The sequence below is a fragment of the Balaenoptera physalus genome (assembly GCF_965194825.1).
Source record: "Balaenoptera physalus genome assembly, chromosome: X".
NCBI lineage: Eukaryota > Metazoa > Chordata > Mammalia > Artiodactyla > Balaenopteridae > Balaenoptera > Balaenoptera physalus.
This window is the reverse complement of record NC_138903.1, coordinates 70,039,888-70,053,675: the sequence shown is the minus strand read 5'-3', so window position 1 is coordinate 70,053,675 and position 13,788 is coordinate 70,039,888. Positions and strand designations below refer to the sequence as shown.

Genomic DNA, 13,788 nt, shown 5'->3' with positions numbered 1-13,788 from the left:
ATGAATTCAAAACCTGCTTCAACTGTTAGCAGAATGTTCATACCACTTCATGCACAGTATGAAAACAATCTGGTAAATATTTATAACCCATTAGAGATTTTCAGCCCCACTGACACCTTACTGTAATTCTTCATATACATATTAAACATATTTATATATTACATACATACTTTGTGTATCTCTCTCTCTCTCTCTCTCTCTCTCTCTATATATATATATATATATATATAAACAAGAAAATTACCTAACTTTTGCTCCTCAAAAAATATTATACCATTAAAAGCTGTTCCTCATCCATAGAATAATGGACAGGGAAAATAAAAATAAAACATAAAACATTCAGATCAGTTGATTAATATCTTTCTATATCTTTGTCTATATAAGTGAAGTAGAGACAGGAAGAAGTTACCAGAATTTTAAATACTTACAAAATAAAGTATGAATTAATAGACATTTCTGTCAGTTTGAAAGTGCTTCAAGAAATGAGGATGAAGGTTTCCACCCCTAAGACTCTACCACCTCAGATATTCAATGTCCAAGAATATTGTGGAGTAAGAATAAACGTCCATGTTTATTTTATTGTGACTTCATATTTTAAGGTCATATACATGGGGAAATAATACATTTATGGGGTATGAAGGGCAGGTTTATCCCTTTGTGGAATAACTTAATTATGTTCCTGGAGACAAGACAGTTTGTATTTTATTATGAAAACATCATAAAAGGAAATTTTGTCATGTTGCTTCTTTTGGGATACTTATGTGTTATTTTTCATCATACATTATAGTATGAAATGACTGCTACTCTGAGAAGAATTTTTTATCTAACTTAACTGGCAGTGGTTTGCAAAGGCCCAGGCAAGATAATTAACAAACTCACCTAGACACTTGAGTTTAGTGACTTCATAATTGGGAAATATCAACATTGATATTATAAGTTAATTTTAATTCTTTTTAGGATAGTGAAATGTTTCACAAGGCAAAGGAGAACAAAGAGATTCTGAAATTCCTGAAGATGGAATGAATTGGCAGCAATGACACAAAAGATTTTTACCAAGGTGGATCTACATATACTTCCACATACATCAGTTACTTTTAATTATGACAATAGAACTGTTTCATTAAAGTTAATTGCTACCTAGACTAATTTGTAATCACTAACATGTGAGTCTTTCTATTCCCATCATGCATTAAAATCACTCTATTACATTGTGAACATTTTATAAAGCTGTGTAAAAAGAAAAACTGTTAAATATCTATCATCAAACTTTTCTTTTAAATCACTAGTAGCTGTCAATTTATAGTCATGAAATAGACTTTTAATGTAATTTTCAATTTACTTTCAGTATTATTTTTTAAATGTTTCTCAGTATATTTAACAAAGGCCTACATACTGTACTGGGGCTGTTTAAAAAAAGAAAAGAAAAAAAAGGAGGTCACTGGACCCCATTCCAAATCCTCCCAAATGGAAATAAGGAAGGAATAAGAATTTGTATTGTTAACAAACTCCCCAGGTGACTTTTTTTGTTTTGTTTTGGTAAAATTATAATTAAGACATAGAATACATTGCCTAAAGCTTCAGAGGAATACCTGAGGAATGAGTTTCTTTGGGGAATTACAGCATTCAAAAGTACCCATGTATACTAGGTAATTTAGAAAGGTAAACAATGCCAAGGACAACCAGATGGAAAGTTATACTGTGTTCATGGACTGGAAGAATTAATATTGTTAATTCTCCCATACTACCCAAGGCAATCTACAGATTCAATACAACCCCTATCAAAATAAGAAGAGCAATTTTCACAGAACTAGAACAAATAATTCTAAAGTTTGTATGGAAACACAAAGACCCCAAATAGCCAAAACAATTTTGAGAAAGAAGAACAGAGCTGGAGGAATCATACTCCCTGACTTCAGACTAAAAATGCAAAGCTCCAGTAATCAAAACAGTATGGTACTGGCACAAAAACAGACACATGGATAAATGGAACAGAATAGAGAGCCCAAAATAAGCCCATACACTTATAGTCAATTGATCTATGACAAAAGAGGCAGGTTATACAATGGAGAAAAGACAGACTCTTCAATAAGTGGTGCTGGGAAAACTGGACAGCTACATGTAAAAGAATGAGATTAGAACATTTTGTCATACCACATACAAATTTATGGATTAAAGACATAAATGTTAGACCAGAAACCATAAAACTTCTAGAAGAAAACATATGCAGAACACACTTTGACATAAATTGTAGCAATATTTTTTTGGATCTGTCTCCTAAAGCAAAAGAAATGAAAATAAAAATAAGCAAATGGGACCTAACTAAACTTAAAATCTTTTGCACAGTTAAGGAAGCCATAGACAAAATGAAAAGAAAACCTATCAAATGGGAGAAAATATTTGTTAATGATATGACCAATAATGGGTTAATATCCAAAATATATAAACAGCTCATACGACTCAACATCAAAAAAAAAAAAAAGACCCAATCAAAAAATGGGCAGAAGACCTGAATAGTCCTTTGTCCAAATAAACCATACAGATCAACAACAAGCACATGAAAAGATGTTCATCATTGTGAATCATCAGAGAAATGCAAATTAAAACCACAGTGAGATATCACCTCACACCTGTCAAAATGGCTGTCATCAAAAAGACCACAAATAACAAATGTTGGTGAGGATGTGGAGAAAAGGGAACTCTCATATACTGTTAATTGTTAATTGGTGTTACCACTATGGAAAACAGTATGGAGGTTCCTCCAAAAACTAAAAATAGAACTAACATATGACCCAGCAATTCCACTTTCTGGGTATACATACGAAAAAAAAAAAAAAAAGAATTCAAAAAGATACACACACTCCAATGTTCATAGCAAAATTATTTACGATTGCCAAGATATGGAAACAACCTAAGTGTTCATCAACAGAGGAATGGTTAAAGAAGATGTGGTATACATATATTGATACAATGGAATATTACTCAGCCATAAAAAGAATGAAATTTTTCCATTTGCAACAACATGGATGGACTTGGAGGGTATTGTGCTAAGTGAAATAAGTCAGAGAAATACAAATACTGTATAATATCACTTATATGTGGAATATTAGAAAAGAAACAAACTAGTGAATATAACAAAACAGAAGCAGACTTAGAAATAGAGAACAAATTAGTGGTTACCAGTGGGGAGGGGGAGGGGAGAGGGGAAATTTTGGAGTAGGGGATTAAGTGGTAAAACAATTATGTATAAAATAAATACTATACAAGGATATATTGTACAACACAGGAAATATAGCCAATATTTTATAATAGCTACAAATGGCTTTAAAATAGTGAATCACTATACTGTACTCCTGTAACGTATATAGTATTGTACATCAACTACATCTCAATTTTTAAAAAATTTAAAAAGAAGCCAGAAAATCGTAAAAAAGTAAAATCACCTTTACCAGATAAACAAATGCTGAGGGATTTTGTTACCAGTAGACCGACCATACAAGTAATGCTAAAGGGGTTCATTCATGATAAAATGAAAGGACACTAGACAATAATTCAAAGCCATACAAAGAAGTAAAGAATCACAGCATTGGTAACTACACAGATAAATATAAAAGCCAGTATTATTTTATTTTTGTTTGTAATTCCTCTGTTTATTTCCTATGTGAATTAAAAGATAATGAATAAAAAAATCTGTGTTATTGGTTACATAATAAAGATGCAATTTGTGATAAAAACAACATATAGGGGTGTTTGGAAAAAGCTGTATAAGAGCAAATTTTTTATATGTTATTTCAGATAAGGTGGTATCAATTAGAAATATAGAAGGTCAATAAGGAAAAAGGGGACTTGAATAACAATATAACCTAAGCATATAAAGGACTCCACCCAACGGCAGCAGAGTACACCTTCTTCTCGAGAGTATATGGACTATTCTCTAGGATAGACCAGATAGGAAGAATAGAAAAACAAGAGCGCATCAACGGAACCAAAGTTTGGTTCTTTGAAAAGATCAACAAAATTTATAAAACTGTAGCTAGACTGACAAAGAAAAAAGAGAGAAGCCTCAAAATATTAAAATAAGGAAAGAAGATGGAGACATTACTATTAATTTTAGAGAAGTTGAAAGAATTATAAGAGAATGCTATTAATGACTGTAGAACAACAAATTAGATAACCTAAATGAAATGGGCAAAAATCTGAGAAACATGCAAACTACCAAAACTGACTAAAGAAGAAATTGAAAATCTGGAGAGAACTATATAAAGTAAAGAGATTAAATCTGTCATCAAAATTTTCCAAACAAAGAAAAGTCCTGGACCAGAAAATTTTAATGGTAATTTCTGCCAAACTTTTGAAAAAGAAATAACACCAATCTTTCTCAAACTCCTCTGAAAAATAGAAAACAATGGAATGCTTTCCAACTCATTCTATGAAGCCAGCATACCCTCAAACCAAAGCCAGATAAAGACATCACAAGAAAGGACAATTACAGACCAATATCTTTTATGAATATAGGTGTAAAGATATTCACAAAATTACTTGTAAACTGAATGCAACAGCATATTAAAATGATTATACACCACAAGCGAGACTTATCCTATGAATGTGAGTGGTTCAACATAAGAAAATCAATTATTGCAATACACCACATTCATAGAAGGAAATTACAAAAACACATAATCATCTCAATTGATGCAAAAAAAGCATTTGACAAAATCCAATACCATTTTATGATAAAAAAAAAACTCTCAGAAAACTAGGACTAGAAGGGAAATTCTCCAACATGATAAAGGGAATTTATTAAAAACAACAACAACAACACAGTGCTAACATCATTCTAAATTGGTAGAGACTGAAACCTTTCTCCCTAAGATCAGAAACAAGACAAAGATGTCTGCTTTCTCCACTGCTCTTCAACACTTTACTGGAAGTTTCATCCATAAAATTTAGATAAAAAAAAGAAATAAAAGACATCCAATTTGGAAAAGATGAAGCAAAACTATTATTATTCACAGATAACATGATGTTATATATAGAAAATCTCAAGGAATCCACAAAGAAGCAACTAGAGCTTATATTAATTCAGCAAAGTTTCAGGGTAAAAGATTAACACACAAAAAGGCAGTTGTGAGCTCCATAGTTACCTCTAACTAAGATACAACCAGAGAGTTCGGAAGATGCTGGAAGAGTAAGACGCGGAGATCACCTTCTTCCCCACAGATACATCAGAAATACATCTACACGTGGAACTGCTCCTATAGAACACCCACTGAACGCTGGCAGAAGACCTCAGACCTCCCAAAAGGCAAGAAACTCCCCACGTACCTGGGTAGGGCAAAAGAAAAAAGAAAAAACAGATACAAAATATAGGGACGGGACATGCACCAGTGGGAGGGAGCTGTGAAGGAGGAAAGGTTTCCACACACTAGGAAGCCCCTTCGTGGGCGGAGACTGCTGGTGGCCAAGCGGGGAAGCTTTGGAGCCACGGAGGAGAGCGCACCAAAAGGGGTGCGGAGGGCAAAGCGGAGAGATCCCCGCACAGAGGAGTGGTGACGGCCTGCACTCACCAGCCCAAGAGGTTTGTCTGCTCACCCGCTGGGGTGGGTGGGGGCTGGGAGCTGAGGCTCGGGCTTCGGTCGGATCCCAGGGAGAGGACTGGGGTTGGCAGCGTGAAAACAGCCTGAAGGGGTTAGTGCACCACAGCTAGCAGGAGGGAGTCCGGGAAAAGGTCTGGACCTGCTGAAGAGTCAAGAGACTTTTTCTTCCCTCTTTCTTTCCTGGTGCGCGAGGAGAAGGGGGATTAAGAGCGCTGCTAAAAGGAGCTCCAGAGATGGGCGTGAGCCGCGGCTATCAGCACGGACCCCAGAGACGAGCATGAGACGCTAAGGCTGCTGCTGCCACCACCAAGAAGCCTGGGTGCAAGCACAGGTCACTCTCCACTCCTCCCCTCCCGGGAGACTGTGCAGCCCGCCACTGCCAGGGTCCCGTGATCCAGGGACAACTTCCCCGGGAAAACACATGGCGCGCCTCAGGCTGGAGCAACGTCACGCTGGCCTCTGTCACCGCAGGCTCGCCCCGCACCCCATACCCCTCCCTCCCCCAAGCCTCATTGAGCCACAGCCCTCGAATCAGCTGCTACTTTAACCCCATCCTGTCTGAGCAAAGAACAGACGCCCTCAGGGGACCTACACGCAGGGGCGAGTCCAAATCCAAAGCTGAACCCCTGGAGCTGTGCGAACAAAGAAAAGAAAGGAAATTTCTCCCAGCAGCCTCAGAAACAGCGGATTAAAGCTGCACAATCAACTTGATGTACCTGCATCTGTGGAATACCTGATTAGACAATGAATCATCCCAAATTCAGGAGGTGGACTTTGGGAGCAAGATATATTATTTTATCCCCTTTTCCTCTTTTTGTCAGTGTGTACGTGTATGCTTCTGTGTGAGATTTTGTCTGTATAGTTTTCCTTTCACCATTTGTCCTAGGGTTCTGTCTGTCCATTTTTTTTTGTTGTTGTTGTTTTTTACTATAAAAAATTTTTTTTCTTAATAATTATTTTTTATTTTAATTATTTTATTTTATCTTTATTTTATTTTATTTTATCCTCTTTCTTTCTTTCTTTCTTTCTTTCTTTCTTTCTTTCTTTCTTTCTTTCTATTTATTCTCCCTTTTACTCTGAGACGTGTGGATGAAAGGCTCTTGGTGCTCCAGCCAGGCATCAGGGCTGTGCCTCTGAGGTGGGAGAGCCAACTTCAGGACACTGGTCCGCAAGAGACCTCCCAGCTCCATGTAATACCAAACAATGAAAATTTCCCAGAGAACTCCATCTCAAAACCAAGACCCAGCTTCACTCAACGAAGAGCAAGCTACAGTGCTGGACACGCTATGCCAAACAACTAGCAAGACAGAAACACAGCCCCATCCATTAGCAGACAGCCTGCCTAAAATCATAAAAAGGCCACAGACACCCCAAAACACACCACCAGACGTGGAACTGTCCACCAGAAAGTCAAGATCCAGCCTCATCCACCAGAACACAAGCACTTTTCCCCTCCACGAGGAAGCCTACACAACCCACTGAACCAACCGCAGCCACTGGGGACAGACACCTAAAACAATGGGAAATATGAACCTGCAGCCTGCGAAAAGGAGACCCAAAACACAGTAAGACAAGCAAAATGAGAAGACAGAAAAATACACAGCAGATAAAGGAGCAAGGTAAAAACACACCAGACCTAACAAATGAAGAGGAAATAGGTAGTCTACCTGAAAAAGAATTCAGAATAATGATAGTAAAGATGATACAAAATCTTTGAAATAGAATATACAAAATGCAAGAAACATTTAACAAGGACCTAGAAGAACTAAAGAGGAAACAAGCAACAATGAACAACACAATATGAAATTAAAAATACTCTAGAAGGGATCAATAGAAGAATAACTGAGGCGGAAGAATGGATAAGTGACCTGGAAGATAAAATAGTGGAAATAACTATTGCAGAGCAAAGTAAAGAAAAAAGAATGAAAAGAACTGAGGACAGTCTCAGAGACCCCTGGGACAATATTAAACACACCAACATTCGAATTATAGGGGATCCAGAAGAAGAAGAGAAAAAGAAGGGGACTGAGAAAATATTTGAAGAGATTATAGTTGTAAACTTCCCTAATATGGGAAAGGAAATAGTTAATCAAGTCCTGAAAGCCCAGAGAGTCCCATACAAAATAAATCCAAGGAGAAACATGCCAAGTCACATATTAATCAAACTATCAAAAATTAAATATAAAGAAAACATATTAAAAGCAGCAAGGGAAAAAAAACAAATAACACACAAGGGAATCCCCATAAGGTTAACAGCTGATCCTTCAGCAGAAACTCTGCAAGCCAAAAGGAAGTGGCAGGACATACTTAAAGTGATGAAGGAGAAAAACCTACAGCCAAGATTACTCTACCCAGCAAGGATCTCATTCAGATTTGATGGAGAAATTAAAAGCTTTACAGACAAGCAGAACCTGAGAGAGTTCAGCACCACCAAACCAGCTTTACAACAAATGCTAAAGGAACTTCTCTAGGCAAGAAACACAAAAGAAGGAAAACACCTACAATAACAAACACAAAACATTTAAGAAAATGGGAATAGGAAAATACATATTGATAATTACCTTAAATGTAAATGGATTAAATGCACCCACCAAAAGAAACAGACTAGCTCAATGAATACAAAAACAAGACCTGTATATATGCTGTCTACAAGAGACCCACTTCAGACCTAGGGACACATACAGACTGAAAGTGAGGGGATGGAAAAAGATATTCCATGCAAATGGAAATCAAAAGAAAGCTGGAGTAGCAATTCTCATATCAGACAAAATAGACTTTAAAATAAAGACTATTACAAGAGACAAAGAAGGACACTACATAATGTTCAAGGGATTGATCCAAGAAGAATACATAACAATTGTAAATATTTATGCACCCAACATAGGAACACCTCAGTACATAAGGCAAATACTAACAGCCATAAAAGGTGAAATCGACAGTAACATAATCATAGTAGGGGACTTTACCACACCACTTTCAACAATAGACAGATCATCCAAAATGAAAATAAATAAGGAAACAAAAGCTTTAAATGATACACTAAACAAGATGGACTTAACTAATATTTACAGGACGTTCCACCCAAAAACAACAGAATACACATTTTTCTCAAGTGCTCATGGAACATTCTCCAGGAGAGATCATATCTTGGGTCACAAATCAAGCCTTGGTAAATTTAAGAAAATTGAAATTGTATCAAGTATCTTTTCTGACCACAACGCTGTGAGACTAGATATCAATTACAGGAAAAGATCTGTAAAAAGTACAAACACATGGAGGCTACACAATGCACTACTTAATAACGAAGTGATCACTGAAGAAATCAAAGGGGAAATCAAAAAATACCTAGAAAAAAATGACAATGGAGACACGACGACCCAAAACCTATGGAATGCAGCAAAAGCATTTCTAAGAGGGAAGTTTATAGCAATACAAGCCTACCTCAAGAAACAGGAAACATCTCGAATAAACAACCTAACCTTGCACCTAAAGCAATTATAGAAAGAAGAACAACAAAAAAAAAAACCCAAAGTTAACAGAAGGAAAGGAATCATAAAGATCAGTTCAGAAATAAATAAAAAAGAAATGAAGGAAACAATAGCAAAGATCAATAAAACTAAGAGCTGTTTCTTTGAGAAGATAAACAAAATTGATAAGCCATTAGCCAGACTCATCAAGAAAAAAAGAGAGAAGACTCAAATCAATAGAATTAGAAAGAAAAAGGTGAAGTAACAACTGACGCTGCAGAAATTCAAACGATCATGAGAGATTACTACAAGCAAATCAATGCCAATTAAATGGACAACCTGGAAGAAATGGACAAATTCTTAGAAATGCACAACCTGCTGTGACTGAACCAGGAAGAAATAGAAAATATGAACAAACCAATCACAAGCACTGAAATTGAAACTGTGATTAAAAATCTTCCAACAAACAAAAGCCCAGGACCAGATGGCTTCACAGGCGAATTCTATCAAACATTTAGAGAAGAGCTAACACCTATCTTTCTCAAACTCTTACAAAATACTGCAGAGGGTGGAACACTCCCCAACTCATTCTATGAGGCCACCATCACCCTGATACCAAAACCAGACAAAGATGTCAGAAAGAAAGAAAACTACAAGCCAATATCACGGACGAATATTGATGCAAACATCCTCAAAAAAATACTAGCAAACAGAATCCAACAGCACATTAAAAGATTCATACACCATGATCAATTGGAGTTTATACCAGGAATGCAAGGATTCTTCAATGTATGTAATCAATCAACGTGATACACCATATTAACAAATTGAAGGAGAAGAACCATATGATCATCTCAATAGATGCAGAGAAAGCTTTTGACAAAATTCAACACCCATTTATGATAAAAGCCCTGCAGAAAGTAGGCATAGAGGGAACTTTCCTTCAACATAATAAAGGTCATATATGACAAACCCACAGCCAACTTAGTCCTCAATGGTGAAAAACTGAAAACATTTCCACTAAGATCAGGAACAAGACAAGGTTGCCCACTCTCACCACTATTTTTCAACATAGTTTTGGAAGTCTTAGCCACAGCAATCAGAGAAGCAAAATAAATAAAAGGAATCCAAATCGGAAAAGAAGTAAAACGGTCACTGTTTGCAGATGACATGATACTATACATAGAGAATTCTAAAGATGCTACCAGAAAACTCCTAGAGCTAATCAATGAATTTGGTAAAGTAGCAGGATACAAAATTAATGCACAGAAATCTCTTGCATTCCTATACACTAATGATGAAAAATCTGAAAGTGAAATTAAGAAAACACTCCCATTTACCATTGCAACAAATAGAATAAAATATCTAGCAATAAACCTACCTAAGGAGACAAAAGACCTGTATGCAGAAAATTATAAGACACTGATGAAAGAAATTAAAGATGATACAAATAGATGGAGAGATATACCATGTTCTTGGATTGGAAGAATCAACATTGTGAAAATGACTCTACTACCCAAAGCAATCTACAGATTCAATACAATCTCTATGAAACTACCACTGGCATTTTTCACAGAACTAGAAGAAAAAATTTCACAATTTGTGTGGAAACACAAAAGACCCCGAATAGCCAAAGCAATCCTGAGAACGAAAAATGGAACTGGGGGAAACAAGCTCCCTGACTTCAGACTATATTACAAAGCTACAGTAATCAAGACAGTATGGTACTGGCACAAAAACAGAAATATAGATCAATGGAACAGGATAGAAAGCCCAGAGATAAACCCACGCACATATGGTCACCTTATCTTTGATAAAGGAAGCAAGCATATACAGGGGAGAAAAGACAGCCTCTTCAGTAAGTGGTGCTGGGAAAACTGGACAGGTACATGTTAAAGTATGAAATTAGAACACTCTCTAACACTATACACAAAAATAAACTCAAAATGGATTAAAGACCTAAACATAAGGCCAAGCACCATCAAACTCTTAGAGGAAAACATAGGCAGAACACTCTATGACATAAATCACAGCCAGATCCTTTTTGACCCAGCTCCAAGAGAAGTGGAAATAAAAACAAAATTAAACAAATGGGACCTAATGAAACTTAAACGCTTTTGCACAGCAATGAAACCATAAACAAGACCAAAAGACATCACTCAGAATGGGAGAAAATATTTGTAAATGAAGCAACTGACAAAGGATTAATCTCCAAAATTTACAAGCAGCTCATGCAGCTCAATAACAAAAAAACAAACAACCCAATCCAAAAATGGGCAGAAGACCTAAACAGACATTTCTCCAAATAAGATATACAGATTGCCAACAGACACATGAAAGAATGCTCAACATCATTAATCATTAGAGAAATGCAAATCAAAACTACAATGAGATGTCATCTCACACCGGTCAGAATGGCCATCATCAAAAAATCTAGAAACAATAAATGCTGGAGAGGGTGTGGAGAAAAGGGAACACTCTTGCACTGTTGGTGGGAATGTAAATTGATACAGCCGCTATGGAGAACAGTATGGAGGTTCCTTAAAAAACTAAAAATAGAACTACCATACGACCCAGCAATCCCACTACTGGGCATATACCCTGAGAAAACCATAATTCAAAAAGTGTCATGTACCAAAATGTTCATTGCAGCTCTATTTACAATAGCCAGGACATGGAAGCAACCTAAATGTCCATCATCGGATGAATGGATAAAGAAGATGTGGCACATGTATACAATGGAATATTACTCAGCCATAAAAAGAAACGAAATGGAGTTATTTGTAGTGAGGTGAATGGAGTTAGAGTCTGTCATACAGAGTGAAGTAAGTCAGAAAGAGAAAAGCAAATAGCGTATGCTAACACATATATATGGAATCTAAGGAAAAAAAAAAAAGGTCATGAGGAACATAGTGGCAAGACCGGAATAAAGACACAGACCTACTAGAGAATGGACTTGAGGATATGGGGAGGGGGAAGGGTAAGCTGTGACAATGTGAGAGAGTGGCATGGACATATATACACTACCAAATGTAAAATAGATAGCTAGTTGGAAGCAACCACATAGTACAGGGAGATCAGCTCGGTGCTGTGTGACCACCTAGAGGGGTGGGAAAGGGAGGGTGGGAGTGAGGGAAATGCAAGAGGGAAGAGATATGGGAACATATGTATATGTATAACTGATTCACTTTGTTATAAAGCAGAAACTAACACACCATTGTAAAGCAATTACACTTCAATAAAGATGTTAAAAAAGGCAGTTGTGTCTCTATACAAGAGCAATGAAAAATATGAAAAAAAAATTAAGACAGCAATTCCATTTACAATAGCATCCAAAAGAATAAAATAACTAAGCATAAATGTAACCGAGGAGATGAAAGACTTATACACTGAAAACTGCCAATTACTCATGAAGGAAATTAAAGACCGGAGTAAATGGAAAGACATCCTGCATTCATGGAATGGAAGGCTTAATGTTAAAGTGGCAGTACTGTACCAAAATCAATCTACAGATTCAATTCAATCCATATCACAATTCCAACAGCCTTTTCTTGTAGAAATAGCCCATTGATCCTCAAATTCATATGGAAGTGCAAGGAGTCCCAAATAGCCAAAACAATCTTGAAAAAGAAGAACAAAGTTGGAAACTCACAATTCTCAATTTCAAAACTTACTACAAAGTTACAGTAATCAAAACAGTGTGGCACTGGCATAAGGGTAGACATATAGACCAATGTAATTGAATTGAGGGCCCAGAAATAAAACGTATACATCTATGATCAATTAATGTTTGATGATGGTACCATGACTATTCACTGGGGAAAGAATAGTCTTTTAAAGAAATTATGCAGGTACACCTGGCTATCTACATGGAAAATAATTAATATGGACCCCTATCTCAAACCATATACAGGTACAGAAATTAACTGAAAATGGATTAAAGACATAAATGTAAGAGCAGAAACTATAAACCTCTCAGAAATAAGCATAGAGTTAAATCTCTGTGTCTTTGGATTAGGTAGTAGTTTCTTTCACCAAAACACAAGCAACCAAACATAAAAAGAGATAATTGGATTTCATCAAAATTAAAAATATTTGCGCCTCAAAGAAGACTATCAAGAAAGTGAAGAAACAACATACAGAATGGGAGAGAATATTTGTAAATCATGTGTCTGGTAAAAGTGGAGTATCTAGAATATATAAAGAACTCATAACTCAAAAACAAAGACACAAACAATCCAATTAAAAAATGGGCAAGGACTTGAATAGACATGTTTACAAAGAAGATATACAAATGACCAACACACACGTAAAGATGTTCAACATCATTAGTCATTTGGGAAATGGAAATCAAAACCACAATAAGATACCACCCCACACCCCTTAGGATGTCTATTATCAAAACAAAAAAATCAAACAAACAGATATTAACAAGTGTTGGAGAGGATGCGGAAAAATTGGGACTCTGTGCACTGCTGGTGGAAATGCAAAATTGTGTAGCCATGTTGGAAAACAGTTGATCAGTCCCTCAAAAATAACATAGAATTATCATATGACCCCAAACATATACTCCTAGATATATGTACATGTACACACATGTTCATTGTAGCCCTAATCATAATAGCCTAAGGTGAACACAGCCTAAATGTCCATTAGCAGATGAGTAGTTAAATTGATATATACAAACAACAGAATGTTATTCAGTCATAAAAGATTAAAGTACTGAT

General features: G+C 36.1%; 1 pseudogene across 1 annotated transcript; it reads left to right on the top strand.

Moving 5' to 3' along the window:
* On the top strand, positions 1-2,839 carry LOC309652729 (SH3 domain-binding glutamic acid-rich-like protein 3 pseudogene; annotated as a pseudogene). Its single transcript has 3 exons — positions 1-72; positions 393-557; positions 958-2,839. The product of its transcript is annotated as an SH3 domain-binding glutamic acid-rich-like protein 3 pseudogene (transcript).
* The last annotated feature ends 10,949 nt before the right edge of the window (positions 2,840-13,788 follow it).